Raw genomic sequence first — 16,382 nt, 5'->3', positions numbered from 1 at the left:
AGACTGGCAACTTATTTTCCACAATGTGCTCCCAGACATTCTTGCACCGCACTGCGACTCCTCGCCATCTGTTTACGTTCTTATCCGAGTATATAGGGTGGATGCAAATTTACATTCAGTCAATGAGTCTTCGGTATCTTTTTCTTAATACTCCATCTGTTGAACTGTTCAATGCAGTCTTCCTTTGTACTGCGTTGCCCTCCAAGTGTTTAAATGAGACATTTGCGTTTCCTCCTACCTCATTTCATACAATTCACAGATGTCTTAACATCTTTTGGGACAGGTTTACGTCAAAGTAGGGACTCCTTTTTTGTCTTGCATCTAAACAACCTGCCACATACACTGATGGACCAAAGGCAACTCTGGCTTTTCATTATCATAACAACAAGTGCTTTATAGGCTACACTGCGTTTGTGGCGAATGAACAAATCCCCAAACTCTGATACACACCCCATAACCACTACATTGACGGCTCAATGCTGTTAGCTAATTCTAATCCGTGCACGTAGAACAGCGGTGGGCAAACTCGGTCCTTGAGGGCCGGAGTCCTGCAGGTTTTGGAGGATTCCCTTCTCCAACACAGCTGATCGATGATCAGCTCATCAGCAAGCTCTGCATAAGCCTGATAACGATCCTGTTGATTGGAATCAGCTTGCGTTGGAAGAGGGAAACTTCCACAGCTGAGGATTAGCGGATTGTTTGAAACACCTGTGTTGGCTGTGGGAGACATGGAAACCAGGCTGGATAGCGGTACTCGAGGACCACGGTTGAGAATCACTGTATTAGACTTTATACCGATCTGATTGGCTGGATCAGGATCGTTCGATATTTTGCATTTTTCTCCATGCATTACAGTGGGCGTCAATTGTATTTTATTTTTATATTTTTTTTTTATTCAAGTACTGTGCCAGTGCCTATCCTCCGCGAATGGCGGCGGTCGACTGTAGAGTAAATATAAAAGTTTTTCAAATAGCTTTATTGCTCCATCTTCTGATCAAATCGGTGATCGGTTATCTTTTATTTCAAACTCGATCAGTGATTGGCCAAAAAATCCTAATCGTGTAAAGCCTAATTTATATACAGCATATAATTATTTAGAGGGGTTAAATAAAGTAGGTATATGAATGAATTAATGTTTTTTTCTAAAATATTATTTTACGTGGTATCTACTTTTTATAACTGTATACCTACATTTGCGTCCCCTTGAAAATGACTGTGGACCTTCACTCAGCCGAGCTTTTAGATTTCTCTTGTTCAACAAATGTGTGTGTTGTTTTTCCCCAGTAAAGACACTATAGATCTTCACCCAAACAAACTAATTGTTTCATGGGTGAAGAAGGGGTGTGGGCTGCAGAAGGGCTCACTTAGACACATTTCCAAATATAGGAGGATAAAAGATTAACTTGGCTCTTTACAGCAATTCAAATGTACCCAATTTCTTGTTTAGATTCAGATTTAAATTCAGATAACTTCATTTAACCCACAAGGGGCAATTCACTTGTAGCTTCCCAGCTTGCACCCATTCTTTCAATTAGTCCATGAATGAATGAATGAACAGTTTGGCTTTAGCCCCTGATGCTAACTAGCTATTTCCCTAGCAGATTGACAAGCACCATGGGAGCTAGCTAGCTAGCTAGTTAGCACCTGGGGCTAAAGCCAAATTGTGGCAGGGATTTTAATTCCTGGACCTGGATTTCCCACTTCTGTATACAAGAAACACATTGAAGGAAAGGACAGCAAAAGGTGTCCGGGCCGGTGTAGCCTTCATTAATTGAAGGGAAAATAAACAAGATACGATAAAAGCAAATAAGCAAAAAAAAAATTCTGCTCAGTTGCTTGTTTCCAACTAGTATTCTTGGAGACTTGGGTTTACTCCAATTTAGTGCTCACTGCAAATAAAACCAGCTCAGTGGAATAGTGGTAGAGTGTCCGCCCTGAGACTGGGAGGTCGTGGGTTCAGTCCCCGGCCAGGTCATACCAAAGACTATAAAAATGGGACCCATTGCCGCTCTGCTTGAGCAGCATTAAGGGTTGGAATTGGGAGGTTAGATCACCATATGATTCCCGAGCGGCTGCTGCTGCTGCTGCTCACCGCTCCCTCAGGGGATGGGTCAAATGCGGAGAACGAATTTCGCCCCCACTTAGGTGGGTGTGACAATCAGTGGATCTTATCTTATCTTAAATTAAAAATCTTTCAAATTGAGTGCGATTCCCTTAAAGTCACGGCTGGAATTTGCCCGCCGGCGTATTTTGCTGGACATGAACTCTCCATCCCAAGAGCACATCCTTTGGGCGAGCGCATGCGTTTTACAGCCCAGTGCTCACGCTGGTGTGCAGAGAAAGGAAATGCATGTGCTAAGACTTAACATGAGGTTTAAATGAAGGTTAGAGTCACTCCTCGGGCACACATGATGCCTCAGTGGAAGCGATTGGGCCCCGGACTTCGCCATAAGCCGAGCTTGCTATCGAGGGAGCTTACGGATGCATCTTTGATGGCTCAGTTGGCCATGTTTTAGTCCACTTTGTACATACATGCATTTACAGCACATTTCTACAAGAGCCTGAGTGCCTCTTAGAAAGTTGACCTTTCCTTCAACATGGATATGAAAAGTGCTCTTTTTGGGTGGGGGGGGAAACTTAATAACAAATTCCATCACATGCAATGGCTTTTAACCATGAATATGGGTTTAAAAAAAAACAAAAACAAAATTTTTTAGTTTTTTGTGTGTTTTGGCCTTCTGTCTTCTTTTAATTAATTTTATTTATATTTTTTAAATAAACTAGTTTTCAAGCATGCTATGTTTTGGGCGTGTCTTCTGTTACAATGGCAAAGTATTTAGAGAAAAAACACTTGGGTCAATTAATCAAATTTTGATTGATTACAAAAAATATAAAAGTTTTTTTTTTTTAACGGTTGCAACAATCTGAAAGCAAGTTACAGACACCTACAGGACTGAAAAGGGACAGCAACAAAAGCGGCTTGGTGCCTTGAGATAAGAGTTTAATTTATTCTGTGACCACGCTTGTAAATCAAAACAATAGTATCTCAAATCATCTTTCGTCATTGAAATGAATGGCTCCTCTAAGGTAATTTTGCATTGTTTGTTAGCATTAAGTTAAGCAGACTTTTCTAAGGTAGGCTATGTGGATCGATCGATTGGCTCCGATTTCGTTCATTTGGGGGGGGATCGGTGATCAACCGATCCCTGAAAAATAAACCGATCTTTTTCCACCGATCTCATCTCCCTCCTCAGACGTCTGAAAGAGTCAGCCATTGTCCACGGATTTCCGACTTCCGGGTTTTACACATCAGCGCCGTTTCCGGACACCGCTGGCCGCGTTCCAACACTCGCTATCTGAAATGTTTCGCACCCATCGACGGGAACGCGCAACCGAGGGGCACAAAGGCGGAAGCGCAAGTATTGGGACGTGGCCCACAGGTCGCAAACCGGAAACGGAAACAAAGTTGATGGGTGAAAACCCGAAAGTCGGAAGTCCCGCCTCCACCGTGACATATTGTCCATAGTCTTTTCATTTTCATTTGAGAGAACTACTTCATGTGCAGTTAAAACAACCCGTTTGTATTTTTCACAAATATATTCAATGTTTTCCAATAATAAAAAAAAAGGATTGGAACACATAAGTCAGCATGGGAATATTTGCTTTATTTCAAAAAAAAAAAAAAAACATTTTTCGCTCCAGTGTTCATTTGTTTACCTTCATGTCTTCTGATGCCCTCCACCTATAGTGGCTTGCGCACTCAATTTTTTAAATTGTTTTGTTCCAGATGAATGGCACGTTAACAAAGCCCCGAAATCCTCACTCTCCCTTTCTTTATTGCACCTCCTAATCCTGAATGTCACGTTGGTTATAAGGAGCCCAACTGCCGAGGCACCTTTCAAGCACAAGTGCCTGCACATTTGATTTCAAACAAGCCAGTTTAATTAGCTGCTTAAATTTTCATTCATCACTCTCATTACTGAAGCTAAAGAGGACTTCAGTGTGGATTTAACAAAGCTTGTAAACATCATGTGCGCCTGTTGCTTGAAGATAGTCTGGACACTCGACCAAGGCCAATCAAAGGATGTAACTCACAACCTTCCTCTAATCAGCTTCTTGTTGGCTGGTGTGTGGCTGCCCTTTTATACTTTCTATCGACTATTGCTAAATTGTGCATACAAAATATTTTCATCAACAGTTTTGGAATTTAAAAATGTATTGGCAGTATTAAATTGTATGTATTATATGGTGGTGCCTTGAGACAGCATTTCGAGATATATACCAGCTGTCGCGTGGCTGATTTTTATTTTTATTTTTTTGCTCTAAAAAACAGGAAATGAACTTTCTTACAAACGTACGCTTTAAGTGAATACTCAATGCAAAACAGCATGGACGGGCAAGCAAATTAAAACCGTTCCCACAATCCATCCATCCATCCATCCATTTTCTTGACCGCTTTTCCTCACAAGGGTCGCGGGGGTGCTGGAGCCTATCCCAGCTGGCTTCAGGCAGTAGGCGGGGTACACCCTGAACTGGTTGCCAGCCAATCACAGGGCACACAGAGACAAACAACCATACTCACAATCACACCTATGGACAATTTGGAGTGTTCAATTAACCTACCATGCATGTCTTTGGAATGTGGGAGGAAACCGGAGTACCCGGTGAAAACCCACGCAAGCACGGGGAGAACATGCAAACTCCACCCAGGTAGGCCGAAGCCCGGACTCGATCTCACTTCCTCAGCACTGGGAGGCGGACGTGCTAACCAGTCAGCCACCGTGCTGCCTCCGTTCCCACAATGTCACAGAAATTTTGCATCAACTCATGTAAACAATATAACAAAAATCACAGTATGTTTTTAATCCTCTGAAATAAACCAAGTGATATTACTGCAGCTTTTTGTCAATTACAGTAGTTGTGAAACTCTTCTTTTGTCTCTTTATGACGGTATTATACTGCCCCTGGTGGTCATGCACACCAGACGGAGCCACAATAATGAATCAGAATGCACAAACGTGTGTATTTAATTTTGTTATGAAGTACAATAATATCAAGTCCTATTTTATTTATTTTGTGTTTGCTTTTTAAGTAGGCTGGAACTGATTAAATCATTTACTTTTCGCTGAAGCAACCCCCATCGCTCCTGGTTGTCTTACTGGATTTTGACTGATTTTGCAAGGTCCACAGAATATTATTCTGTTCTATTGCTATAAAAACATGGAACCTACCAAAACAAAGATTAGAGTTCGTTCTTTCATCAGGAAATTTGGCTGATCTCTTATACTCTTCTGCCAACTGTTGGGCATTTTTTTGTAATGACTACCATTGCTTTAAGGGACCTCTTCATGTATCAAAGGCTTCTGTATGCTCTTGCATAATTTAACTCAATTAAATAATTATTAAATATATACTAATAATACTTATTAAATATTTTTTTTAAACATAGAAATATGTTAGATACGCTTTTGGGGAGTGCAGGACAAAGTATTTAGAAAGTTTATACATCTAATAACATAACATCTCCGCCACTAGCGCTATCGCTAATCAAAATAATTTTCCTATTTAATGGTCAAATTTCAAACGTGTAGTTAAATGAAATTCCACTTGTAAAATTGTTTATTATCCTCTTCAAATGTTTATTTTCCTTTAAGTATTCTTGTCACTGAACTATTTAACGCAGGAGTAACCAAGTACATCTTGCACTGTGCACCAAAAAGTTAACTGAGCCTTGCAGTCGGTAGCAGTCATTAAAAGGACAGAAATGCACGGCTGAAAAATGTGTGTTAATTACGCCTGTGCTGCCAATACAGAGATTAGCGTGTTCTCTTTATCCGCTGCTGTTTGTGTGCGCTAATTCTCTGAGATGGTGAGACCTTTTCTGGGGCTGTTAGCATTTAGAATAAAGTGTCTATTATGGGATGTGTTGACGCTCAGGGGGGCTTCTCGCTGGATCCTTCCACGAGCTCGGAGGCAGTCACGAGAACGTTTGAGTGGAATGAACAGGCAGTACTGTACGTCTCACTGAGCTCGGTGGCCTCTCAATGGCCAGGATGGTCCTCCACAAGCCAAAGATGGCATTTACGCCTTAAAAAAAAGGAAGAAAAAAAATGTTTTATTTAGTTGCGGCGCCAGGTGATTTAAATGACAATGCGGCTGACCTTGTACTTTTAGTTGGCGCTTGTATGTATCTGTCTGGGTTTGTTTTGGAAATGAGAAAAAAGACATAAAAAAAAAAAAACAACCTTCGCATGCAAAATGTTAGATTTCAAATGCTTAATTCAATTCTACAAAGCGCTGCCAGGAAAGTGTCGGACCTCTAATTGGGGTTGCACCCTTATTAGCAGTCTGTGTTTCCAGGGTGAATCGTAGCAAAATCTTAACTGCGAGAATTAAAGTCGGAATACTGTAAGAATAAAGTCTTAGTACTACAGAAATAAAATATTACAAGAAATAGTTAGGAGAATTAAAAAAGGTACATTTTAGAAAAAAACAAAACAAAAACATTTTTACTAGAATAAATTGGTGAAATTAAAAAAATCGACCTTTTTAACTCATTTGCTCCCCAAAACGTATAAATACGTTCTAATTTAAATATTACTATGCTCCCAAAGACTTATTTATAAGTTTTTTAATGTTTTTTTTTTGTTAATGTTTTTTTTTTTTATGCTAGAGCATACAGAAGTCTTTGGTGCAGCCTCTGAACTGAAGAGAATGCTTGGAGAAATGGTAGTTATTACAAAACGACCAGCAGGCGGCAGCAGAGTATAAGAGATCAACCAGGGGCATGTTGCAAAAAGCTGTTTTCCCCACGGTTTTAAACAGATTTGTGAATAATGATAAAACTTAGCTATATTCTAATGCTAATTGCTGCAAAGCGGAAACTGATAGAAAAGGGATCTTTTTCAGTGAAAATGGCTCAGAGTGAATGAGTTTTAAATGTTTATATTAATAATGCGTGTGAAATGCCTTGCCCAAGGACACGACGACACATGACTTGGGGAGAGCGGGCATTGAACAGCCGACCTTCTGGTTACTAAACGACCGTCTCTGCACCCTGAGCCACGGCCGCCACATACTGTATACATCCCAACAACAAAATATTTGTTATTTAGAATAAAGTGTACATTTATGTAAAATTCCGCTTCACTCAATGCTGCTCCAAAAAATGAATTTTAACAAACTCGACATGCATAAAAAAAATCGACATTGCGCTTATGAATTGCATGGTTCATAATGCTCCCCTAGCACCAGTGCCGAGTGTAGGTGGCTGTGACGAACCACAGGAAGAAAAAAAAAAAAAAGGAGAAACAAAATCATATTTGCCTTTCTCAAGTCTTCACAGCCTACAGCACTGAGCAGCCATATTGGAATTTCTTCTTATTATTATTTTTTTTAAAGAAGGCTGCCACAGTTTGTGGATAAGCCGCTATCAATCGATGTTTGCTTTTCCTTTCATGTTCACTGAGCCACATGTAGACAGCAGACAGGTTTATCTTTATAATTAAAAAGTCAGTCAATTAACTGGCCTGAGCTCTCTTTGAAGGAGCTCCAACATGACCAACAAATGCCACTCAGTAGATATTTACTATGTGTATTGACATATTGATTTAAAATAATGCATTTGTGCCCTTAATGGAAAGGCACAAATCTGTCGCGGGCCCTTCAAAAGCAAGCACTATCTCAGCAATCGTTACTCCAATTAAGATGAAGTTTGAAATTTTGCCTTTCCATGCTATGAATTACCAAATTTCATTGTAATAGGAAAGGGTGAAGTTTCGAAATGCAATTTTTCTGGGTGAATGGAAGTGGAATGATCCAGGCATAAAAATAACAGCCGTTCAAAATAATTGTAATATTATATTATATATATATATATATATATATATATATATATATATATATATATATATATATTATAGTTAACATTGTTAACATTTTTAATTCAACATTTTATATTTTAACCATTTTGAATTTAGTTATAGATGTGTAGAGCAGGTGAAGTAATGTTGAACTCAATATAACTCGACCTTAACCTATCTGTTATCTTGTTTCGTCTAAATTCCCTTTCACTTGTCCTGCTTGAGAAAGTGCAAGCTGACATATTGAGATTCTGTTTTGGGAAGAAAGTGCTAGCTGGCATACTGAGAACCTTGTTTTGTCTAAATGTGAAAGATCAACATAGCATACTGTGAGAATGTAATCTGTTTTTCGTATTTGATGGGAAGAGAAGAGGCGTTTTTGTACAAACTCGGATTGTAATAAAGGGCTGTGTCTCATTGGTGATAATCAATTGTGTGACCGGAGATCTCTGTAATAAATTCTCCTTGCAAGGACCCTCTTCACAAGAATCTCATCTTTGATTTATTTGGACACGCAAAAGATTACAAAACTTAAATCTAATCCTTCAATATATATGTTCCGTAAATTCGACTGCAAACACACCTGGCTAAGGTTTTTCTCTAATTTCGAGCTTTAATTCATTGCACAACATCCGCTTCCTCTTAGATAGAATCTTTGGTTACAAAAAAGACATTTGGCTGCCAATGGGTAGCACATTTCGGTTGCTGATAGTCTTACATGGACTTATTAAAGGCAACCAGTGCTGGATAGAGCAAAGCAGCCCCCGTTTATAGCGGAGCAGATATGTTTAATAGACATACCCTCCAAAGATGAAACATAAAAAGCAGTTCGCTCACGCGTGGCGGGCCAGAAATATATCTCACCAAGACAGTTATAATTTTATTTTTTATTTTTTTTGCAGTAATTGCAAGTCATTTTTGTTCAGACCCGTTTCATAATTTGCTCCCCCTGTTTCCTAAACGTCCCCTGTTTGGCTCCAGTGTGTGTAGACCATTCATTTGTTTTCACAGGAGTTACATTAGCATTAGCAGTTAAGCCCCAAATTTGGAGCAGGGTAGCAGAAACGGGAATATTAATTCTCACCGAGCACGTTGAGCTCCATGAGCCTTCTATTGCACCCCAACTGTTAAACCTCATCGCTTTTTTTTTTTTTTTAAACTCTCCACAAGAGGATTTGATTGTAATTCAACACAGCGGATCCTTGTCTCCTGCGTTGGGAAGTGCTGGCACGTGCTAATACATGTAAAGCCTATATTTGCATTTCCATATATCGTCTGTATGCTGATGCACGTTAAAAAATTGTAAATAAAGCGGCCCCGTTTACACTCGCAAATCCACCCGTGCGGAATTTTCTAACACCGACTTGATGATTTGCTACCTTCCAACTGATGCATAAATTGCCCGTTAAGGTGGTTCAATTTGCTCAGAAGACCACTACAGCTCGGTGTAGATTGGCAAAACTGTAAAAATCGATCACTAACATTGTCGATTAATAGAATTATTTTTCTACATCCAAATGTGTCAACTGTAAAATGACAATTGACACAGGCGACTTTGCTAGCCAGGTTACTGAACTAACGTCTGATTCATTTGAATAATCTAAGAGCAAATGGTCACCATTTATTTAGTCAAAGTGGTACCATCAATTTTCTGAACTAGCTTCAATACAGCAATTCAAATCTCATCAGGATTGGATTTTTATTAGTGGGATTTTAACCATTGAGAAGCATTCCTTCTGCTTGGTGCTGTCAATGTAATGCAATATTGAAATTGACATTTATGTGAACGTGTGCTCAACAAGTATGTTTGAAATGTGCCCTTGGATGTCTCTCATTAGAGGACGCTAATGTTAGGCTATCATTCAATGATGTTAAATGACGTCTTCAACTGCATACAAGTATGACTTTAATTAAAGAGGATATGCGGAGAATGTTAAATGTAAATACTATTAAGACAAAGAACTTTACGAGATTGAAGTTATTTTGTTTACTTGAGAAACATGTAATAGCGTTAGAGAATATAATCAGTGTTACGAAAACACTGTATTACAATGTTTTATAAAATATTTTTAGAGCTGTCGCTATCGAATATTTTTAGAATTGATTAGTCTTTTGATTATTCAATCGATTAATTGACTAATTGACAAATTTTGCATTGAAGTTATTACAAAAGCTTTTTTTTTTCCCTGATTACGGTTTGTTAACCAGTGATTGGTTTTTATTGCGTATTTCGTATTCGTTAGGGTTGTCAGGCGATTACAATTTGTAATTGTAATTATTCACATCACTTCAATAGTTAACTCACGATGAATCACAAATTTTATATCCGTTCTAAATGTACAATAAAATGTACAATAAACCACTTTTTTTTTTAAAGTTTCATACTCTTTTTAACATAAAAGTGGAAAAAATGTTAATGTAATTTCATTATAATTCATAAAATTTAGTTACAATTAAAAATATTTATCGTACTATAAAACATTCGTGTGTACAAATCGAGTGTGATTGATTTGTGTTGGTCATTTTCTGCCACTAGATGGCATAATAGCATTTGTAAGACGTTGGTGACAGCTCAGTGCGTTTTTCTTTTCATATTAAGAGATATCTAATCTTTAACATGACGTAACTTGTGAAATTCTACACATTATTAAAATAGTAAAATACAACTTGACCCCAGTGTCCACAAATATATGCATTATTATTAAATTTACTACTGCTAAATTTTGACATGGCTCTATTCAATTTCCCGAGGAAATTGGTTTGTTTGTCATTCGTTTCAGAAACATTGAATAGGCATGTTTTTCAAGGATAGGTAGCCCCCCCCCCAAAATGGGTCAATTTACAGTAGCAAATCGCGATTAGGCTGGGGAACCCGCGGGGGAACTGTAGTGTGTAGAAAGCATATACTGAAAGTGACCTGCTTCTCCATTCCCTCCCGTCCTGTGCCGCTCTCACCTCCGCGGGGCGTAACACTGGCGGGCCTCAAAGTGACACAATCTAAATCTCAGCACATCAGTCATGACGACAGGAGCAGTGCTCGGCAACATTGCGCAATTAGCCAGGAGCTGTGACTTTTTTTTTTCTCCACGTCTTTGTCCTTGTGACGTCTTCTCACCCCGCCAGCCAACTTCCCCGCAGTTCAGAGGTCAGCTCTGTGAAAATGTGCGCTCTCATTTCGTTTTCAAGAAATGTCCTGCGCTCACTTTGTGTGTGTGTGTGTGTGTGTGTGTGTGAGTGTGTGAGAGAGAGAGAGAGAGGACTCTCGACTGCGTTTACCTGAAGAGACGCAAGGCGCCGTCTTTTGCGAGACATCCTCCCACGGTGTCCCGCACTAGCGCTGTCTTTGTTCACATTTTTTTCTCCATCTTTTTTTATTTTTGCTCTGCACTCCTTCCCCCGATGAAAAGCACTTTGTAAACTTGGTTTTGTGCTAGATGAAGACATTTGTCTCGCTCCCTTGTCACATTGTGTACAAACATTTTTGCACCACAAACCGATAAGAAACACTTTTTTTTCCAAAACTAAAAATAGAAAACGTCTAACACTAGCTTCTTGTTAAATGCTCACTAATTTAACTGATTGATTAAAGGCAACTTTTCTAAAAATTCTAAAATTCTGTTCTATTGTGCAAGGTGAATGTTATGAACGGATTGTTTAAAAATAAATAAAAATGAAATGAAGCAACTGGAAAAAGGAGCAATCACATTAATCATGAAATACATTGCGTTCCATAAACTTTTTTTTGGACTCTGTGGATTATTTATATATATTTTGTACTGTTTCCGTGCAATAGTGGACCAGTGATAGAATCATTTGAATTCTCATACAATGCAAGCGTTTTATTACATATAGTTCAATTCCTACGCTGTTCAAAAATAACTGTAAAATTCCTGCATGGCCGCCCCAATTGTTTTTTCTTCTTCTTTCTTTTCTTTTTAAAGGGGAAGTCAACGTTAAACATTTCTTGACAATAATATGTTATATGTGACCTCACTAGTCTGAACATGACATTGTGATTAATATTACATTTGTGGGTTATGAAGCAAAATCCAGCTGTTTTAATCCATTTTAGGGGGCGGCCATTTTGTCCCTTGCTTTTGACTGAAGAGGAAAACGACCAATCACAGCTCACCTGTTTTCTGACGCTGAGCTGTGATTGGTCGTTACCTTGGACTTGAGCAACATTGATGTCATTTTTAGTTGACGGCAAGTGGCAAAATGGCCGCCCCCTGAGATGGATAAAAACGGATGGATTTTGCAGCTTAACTCATATTCCACTAACACAATATTAACGAAAATACCATATTTAGACTAGTGGGGCTGCATAGAACATATTATTGTCAAGATTTTTATTTTTATTTTTTACAAAAAGTGGGTTTATGGCAAATAACTATACAGTTATAGAACAGTCCAGCCCCTCTAAAAATAAGATCACTTGAGAGTAGATTCCGGGTTTAACTATATATATATAAATGGTGGGCCAAAAAATGGCCCGGGGGCCACATTTTGAGCACCTCTGTTTTAAATGTATTCCCATTTTAAAGATGGTGAAAAATCACTTCTGTTTGCCTGATATGATGACACGCCAGCCCCGGTGATAACGTTTCACCATGTAAGAAACAACAACATGCATTACGTGAAGGTGATGAATGTGCCTTCTCACATGTGAGACGGCAGCATGGCGCATGCAACACAAACACGCTTGTCTGAGCCTCCATTAAGGCACTCGGATGATTACGGATGAGAGTTTGGAGCGCTTGTGACAGGCGCGTGCGCCAGCCGTCACCGCCACGTGTTAGCTTGTGTTGCATGTGAATCCGTAAACAGCCGGCGTTAACATTTACACCTGAGGAAATATCAATTTGCTTTGTGATAATAGCCGTATTATTGCTTAATGCTTCCTTTTCGTCTACCGGAGGCCAAAATATGCCAAAGATAAAAGAAAATTATTACATTAATTTCAATCCCTCAAGGGAAAAGTCAAACTCAGACTCTGCCTTATACATTTTGTGTCGCAATGGCCAACCACATACAATATTGAACAACTTTTACATTTTGTCCACAGCGGGACGCGAACCGTGACCCTCCGACTTCAAAGCCCTTACAGATGAACCGCCACATGCAGCAATGCACAAAGAAGACAGAAGGAAACATTCCCCTATGGCTGCACCGACTGCGATATTCTCATTGAAAAAGCATCAAAAAACGATTGTAAGGTAGGTGAATTCCAACTCTACGGCTACAGTGTGTTCACTGACGGTTTTTTATTTCAAATAAAATACCCCGATATGCACTCCAATTCACAGACGAAGAAATTGTACCCTTTTAATTATTACTATTTATTATTATTGTTATTGTTATTAACGTACAAATATATACGTTAGTGAGAGTAAAAGTTCAGATTCCAGTTGACAAATATAAACGTCCATGGCAGTGAATACGTTTAAATAACAATAGACATACAGTAGTTAAGACTAGTTCTGTCACTATCGAATATTTTTAGAATCGATTAATCTATCAATTATTCAATCGACTAATCGGATTCGTTTGAATTTTGCATTAAAGTGTGTTACAAAAGCATTTTTTCCCTCTAATTACTGTCTTCACTAGTGTTTAGGAACTAGCTGTACAGATAGCTAACAGCTTCTCCAATAAAGACCAGGAAGCCTCTTGCTGTTTTGGCAATTTACTGGATGAAACTGTAAAACTGTAATGTACAAAACATAAGGGGACATTACAATCAGGTTATTTAAAGTTTAAAATAATATAGATTTGCATCATTTACTAAAATGAGCTGTATACCCTACAAAAACGGGATCATTTTTAGCATAATGCTACGCTAACAAGCGCTTCGTGACTTATGTCACATTGGAACTCAAAACACAATACAAACATCCGATTTAATAACATATTTATAAGCCAACACTCCTCAAAACTACTTACAGACAGATGTTTTTGGAGTCAAAATTACACTCTAGGCTTCAACACTGTGGATGAGCTGTTTGGCCGTGTAGGAGCATTGCTTGGGATACGATGCGCTACGGTACCACTCGAGGATCAAAAACATACAAAGGTGCAAACACTACTTTCTCCACCAGAGGACCGTACATACTGTTTATTAACCAGTGATTGGTGTTTATTTCTTACTTCGTATTAATATACTGATTTTTAAAAAAAAAAATTGAAAGGAGGTATGATGTTGTACTACGTTACCGGTTGGTTCGTCCAAAGTATAAACAGATATTTGCAAAAGTCTTATTTTGAGTTCACACAAAAGAAAATCAGTCTTCTTTCATTAAGGACTACAGAAATCGGTGAACAATTACTGTTGATATGCTGAAATCAGAGGATTTGGGCAATGAATTTTAATATCAATTTTAATATCAATTTTAATATCAATTTTAAAAATAAATTAATACGGTTATGTTTATGCGATTAGAAATAAAAATTTCACAATGAATACATAATAAATTCATTTTTATAGAATATTAAAAAAAAATACATTTAGTAGTCAAGACACAAACAAATACCAAAAAAAGAATAATAATAATACAATGCTGCTATTTTAAAACCACCCCACAACACATTGATCCCACTGCACTCCCAACCCTCAAAGCTCCAAATGTGTATAAACATGAAACCCTTTAAGAAGTGGCTGATTGCCAGATTCAAATCAGTGCATTGAGTAAAGCTTAAATGCATTCTTGGAAGAAAGCTTTTTTTTTTCTTTGAGGATCAAATTTCTTTTCTTGCATTTCTTTTCTTGCATTTGCAACATCCCCAACATATTTTCATCAACAACCTGCAAGAAACATGCCAACATGTAATTGTGAATTCTGCTAGGTCACTTTTACACGGAGCGTCTACATTACTGAATAAACATTGTGAATTATAAATGACATGCTTATGGGCATGTTTTGTTTTATGTTCAAATGCAGTTGCACAATAATCAACATTCATTTGGACATCATACTAATAAAATGAGAATTATTTTCACGTTATCTTGTTGACGGTTACCTCATCAATAATGACATGTGTATGTCATACAAAGTAAATGTCAAATATTCTAGCGCCAGAAATGATCACATGACCTGACGTCTTACTTCCTGTGCGATAATTGGATGCTAATTGGGTTTTGTTTGTGTTGCTGGTGCTTAATTAAAGAGCCTCTCTGACTGCTGCCTGACATGTTTGTTGATGCTGGCTTGTACCGAGGGGTTTCACGTGATTCCGTCTGCATGGCCGACATCTTTACCATCAATATTGCATGTACAGCACAATCATGAAAACAAGTTGCTTAGTTGTGCTCAACAGTTAGTTGCGACCGAGCAATTTGATTGGACAAGAGTTCTTTCATGAGTGAAGAGATACTGTCCATTGGAACAGCAGTGTGACTTTTAACTTTATAGATCATTCCGCCTCACAAAAAACAAACAAAAAAAAACAAAGTTGGATGAACTCATAATTTCCTAACTAAATATCAATATATTTTTTTCCCCAACTTAAATTACTCTTTTAGGCCAAATAAAAAAGATGTTTCTTTTTTTAATTTTTATTATTATAATTATTATTATTTATATATATTACTATTAGGGCTACTTCAATGGCCAGTGGTTAGCTCGTTGCTAAATACTGTGGTTTGCATCACAACCGTGTACATATTTCCAGAAAGAACCTTTTATTGAAAGTGTGACTGATCATCATAATAGGACGAAGGCACAGAGAGACAGTCGGAGATGTTTGCAAAAAAAAAAAAAGAAGCATGTAATAAAACAAACCTTTGTTCTTTTTTGGGTCAATGTTGACACAGATGCTTTGGCTAGTTAGGATGTGGCTAACAGTGCAGCTAAACTTCAGTGTTTGTGTTAGCGGAGTCAAATAACTGATTAAATAAACAAATCATAATTTGTTATGACGACGGAGATGTCACCTCAAACCTCCAGGTGTGCTCATGTGATTAAATGACACATTGACACATGAGGTGTACTTCCTGCTTTAGTGTCCAAGAATCATGGGAAATGTAGTCAGACCCAACGCTGAGCGTTTCTGGCATCGCATTTGTTTGAGTATAAAGACATAAAGAACATACTTTTGTGTTTGTTGATTTTCAGTTTTCTAAACCAGGGATTGCAAATTAAAAAAAGTAAGTAATATATTTTTTTTTCTTTCTTTCTTTTTTGGGGTCAATGTTGACACAGATGCTTTGGCGAGTTAGCTAGTTAGCGTGTGGCTAAGCTTCACTGTTTGTAGATCTATTTGTGTTAGCGGAGTCAAATAACTGAGTAAATAAACAAATCATAATTTCTTGTCGCTTATCGTCAACTAATTAGTGCTTGTAGAACGCTTGTGATTATCTTCGGCAAATGAACATGGAACAAATGTGACGTTTTTACAACACCCACACCACCATTTGGTGATATCAGAAAGTTAGGATTAACTCTCCTCTGCATTAGTCTTCTATCAATGTGTGTAGGAGTTCATATTAAACATGCTATAGTAGTTCACCCCGCGTATGCAGCT

The 16,382-nt window shown here is 38.1% G+C and overlaps 1 protein-coding gene across 4 annotated transcripts in view; it reads left to right on the top strand.

Annotated features, from left to right (window-relative positions):
- The window catches only part of lingo1a (leucine rich repeat and Ig domain containing 1a), a 363,354-nt gene that overhangs the window by 164,659 nt on the left and 182,313 nt on the right, over positions 1-16,382 (top strand). For all 4 annotated transcript variants that reach the window (XR_013294401.1, XR_013294402.1, XR_013294400.1 and 1 more), the window contains one exon: positions 12,928-13,078. The gene's annotated coding sequence lies outside the window, so the exon portion shown is untranslated. The remainder of the gene's footprint in view (positions 1-12,927; positions 13,079-16,382) is intronic.

This window comes from Vanacampus margaritifer, chromosome 6, assembly GCF_051991255.1.
Source record: "Vanacampus margaritifer isolate UIUO_Vmar chromosome 6, RoL_Vmar_1.0, whole genome shotgun sequence".
Classification (NCBI taxonomy): Eukaryota; Metazoa; Chordata; class Actinopteri; order Syngnathiformes; family Syngnathidae; genus Vanacampus; species Vanacampus margaritifer.
The sequence above is the reverse complement of the archived record's forward strand: the minus strand, read 5'-3'. Positions and strand labels throughout refer to the sequence as shown.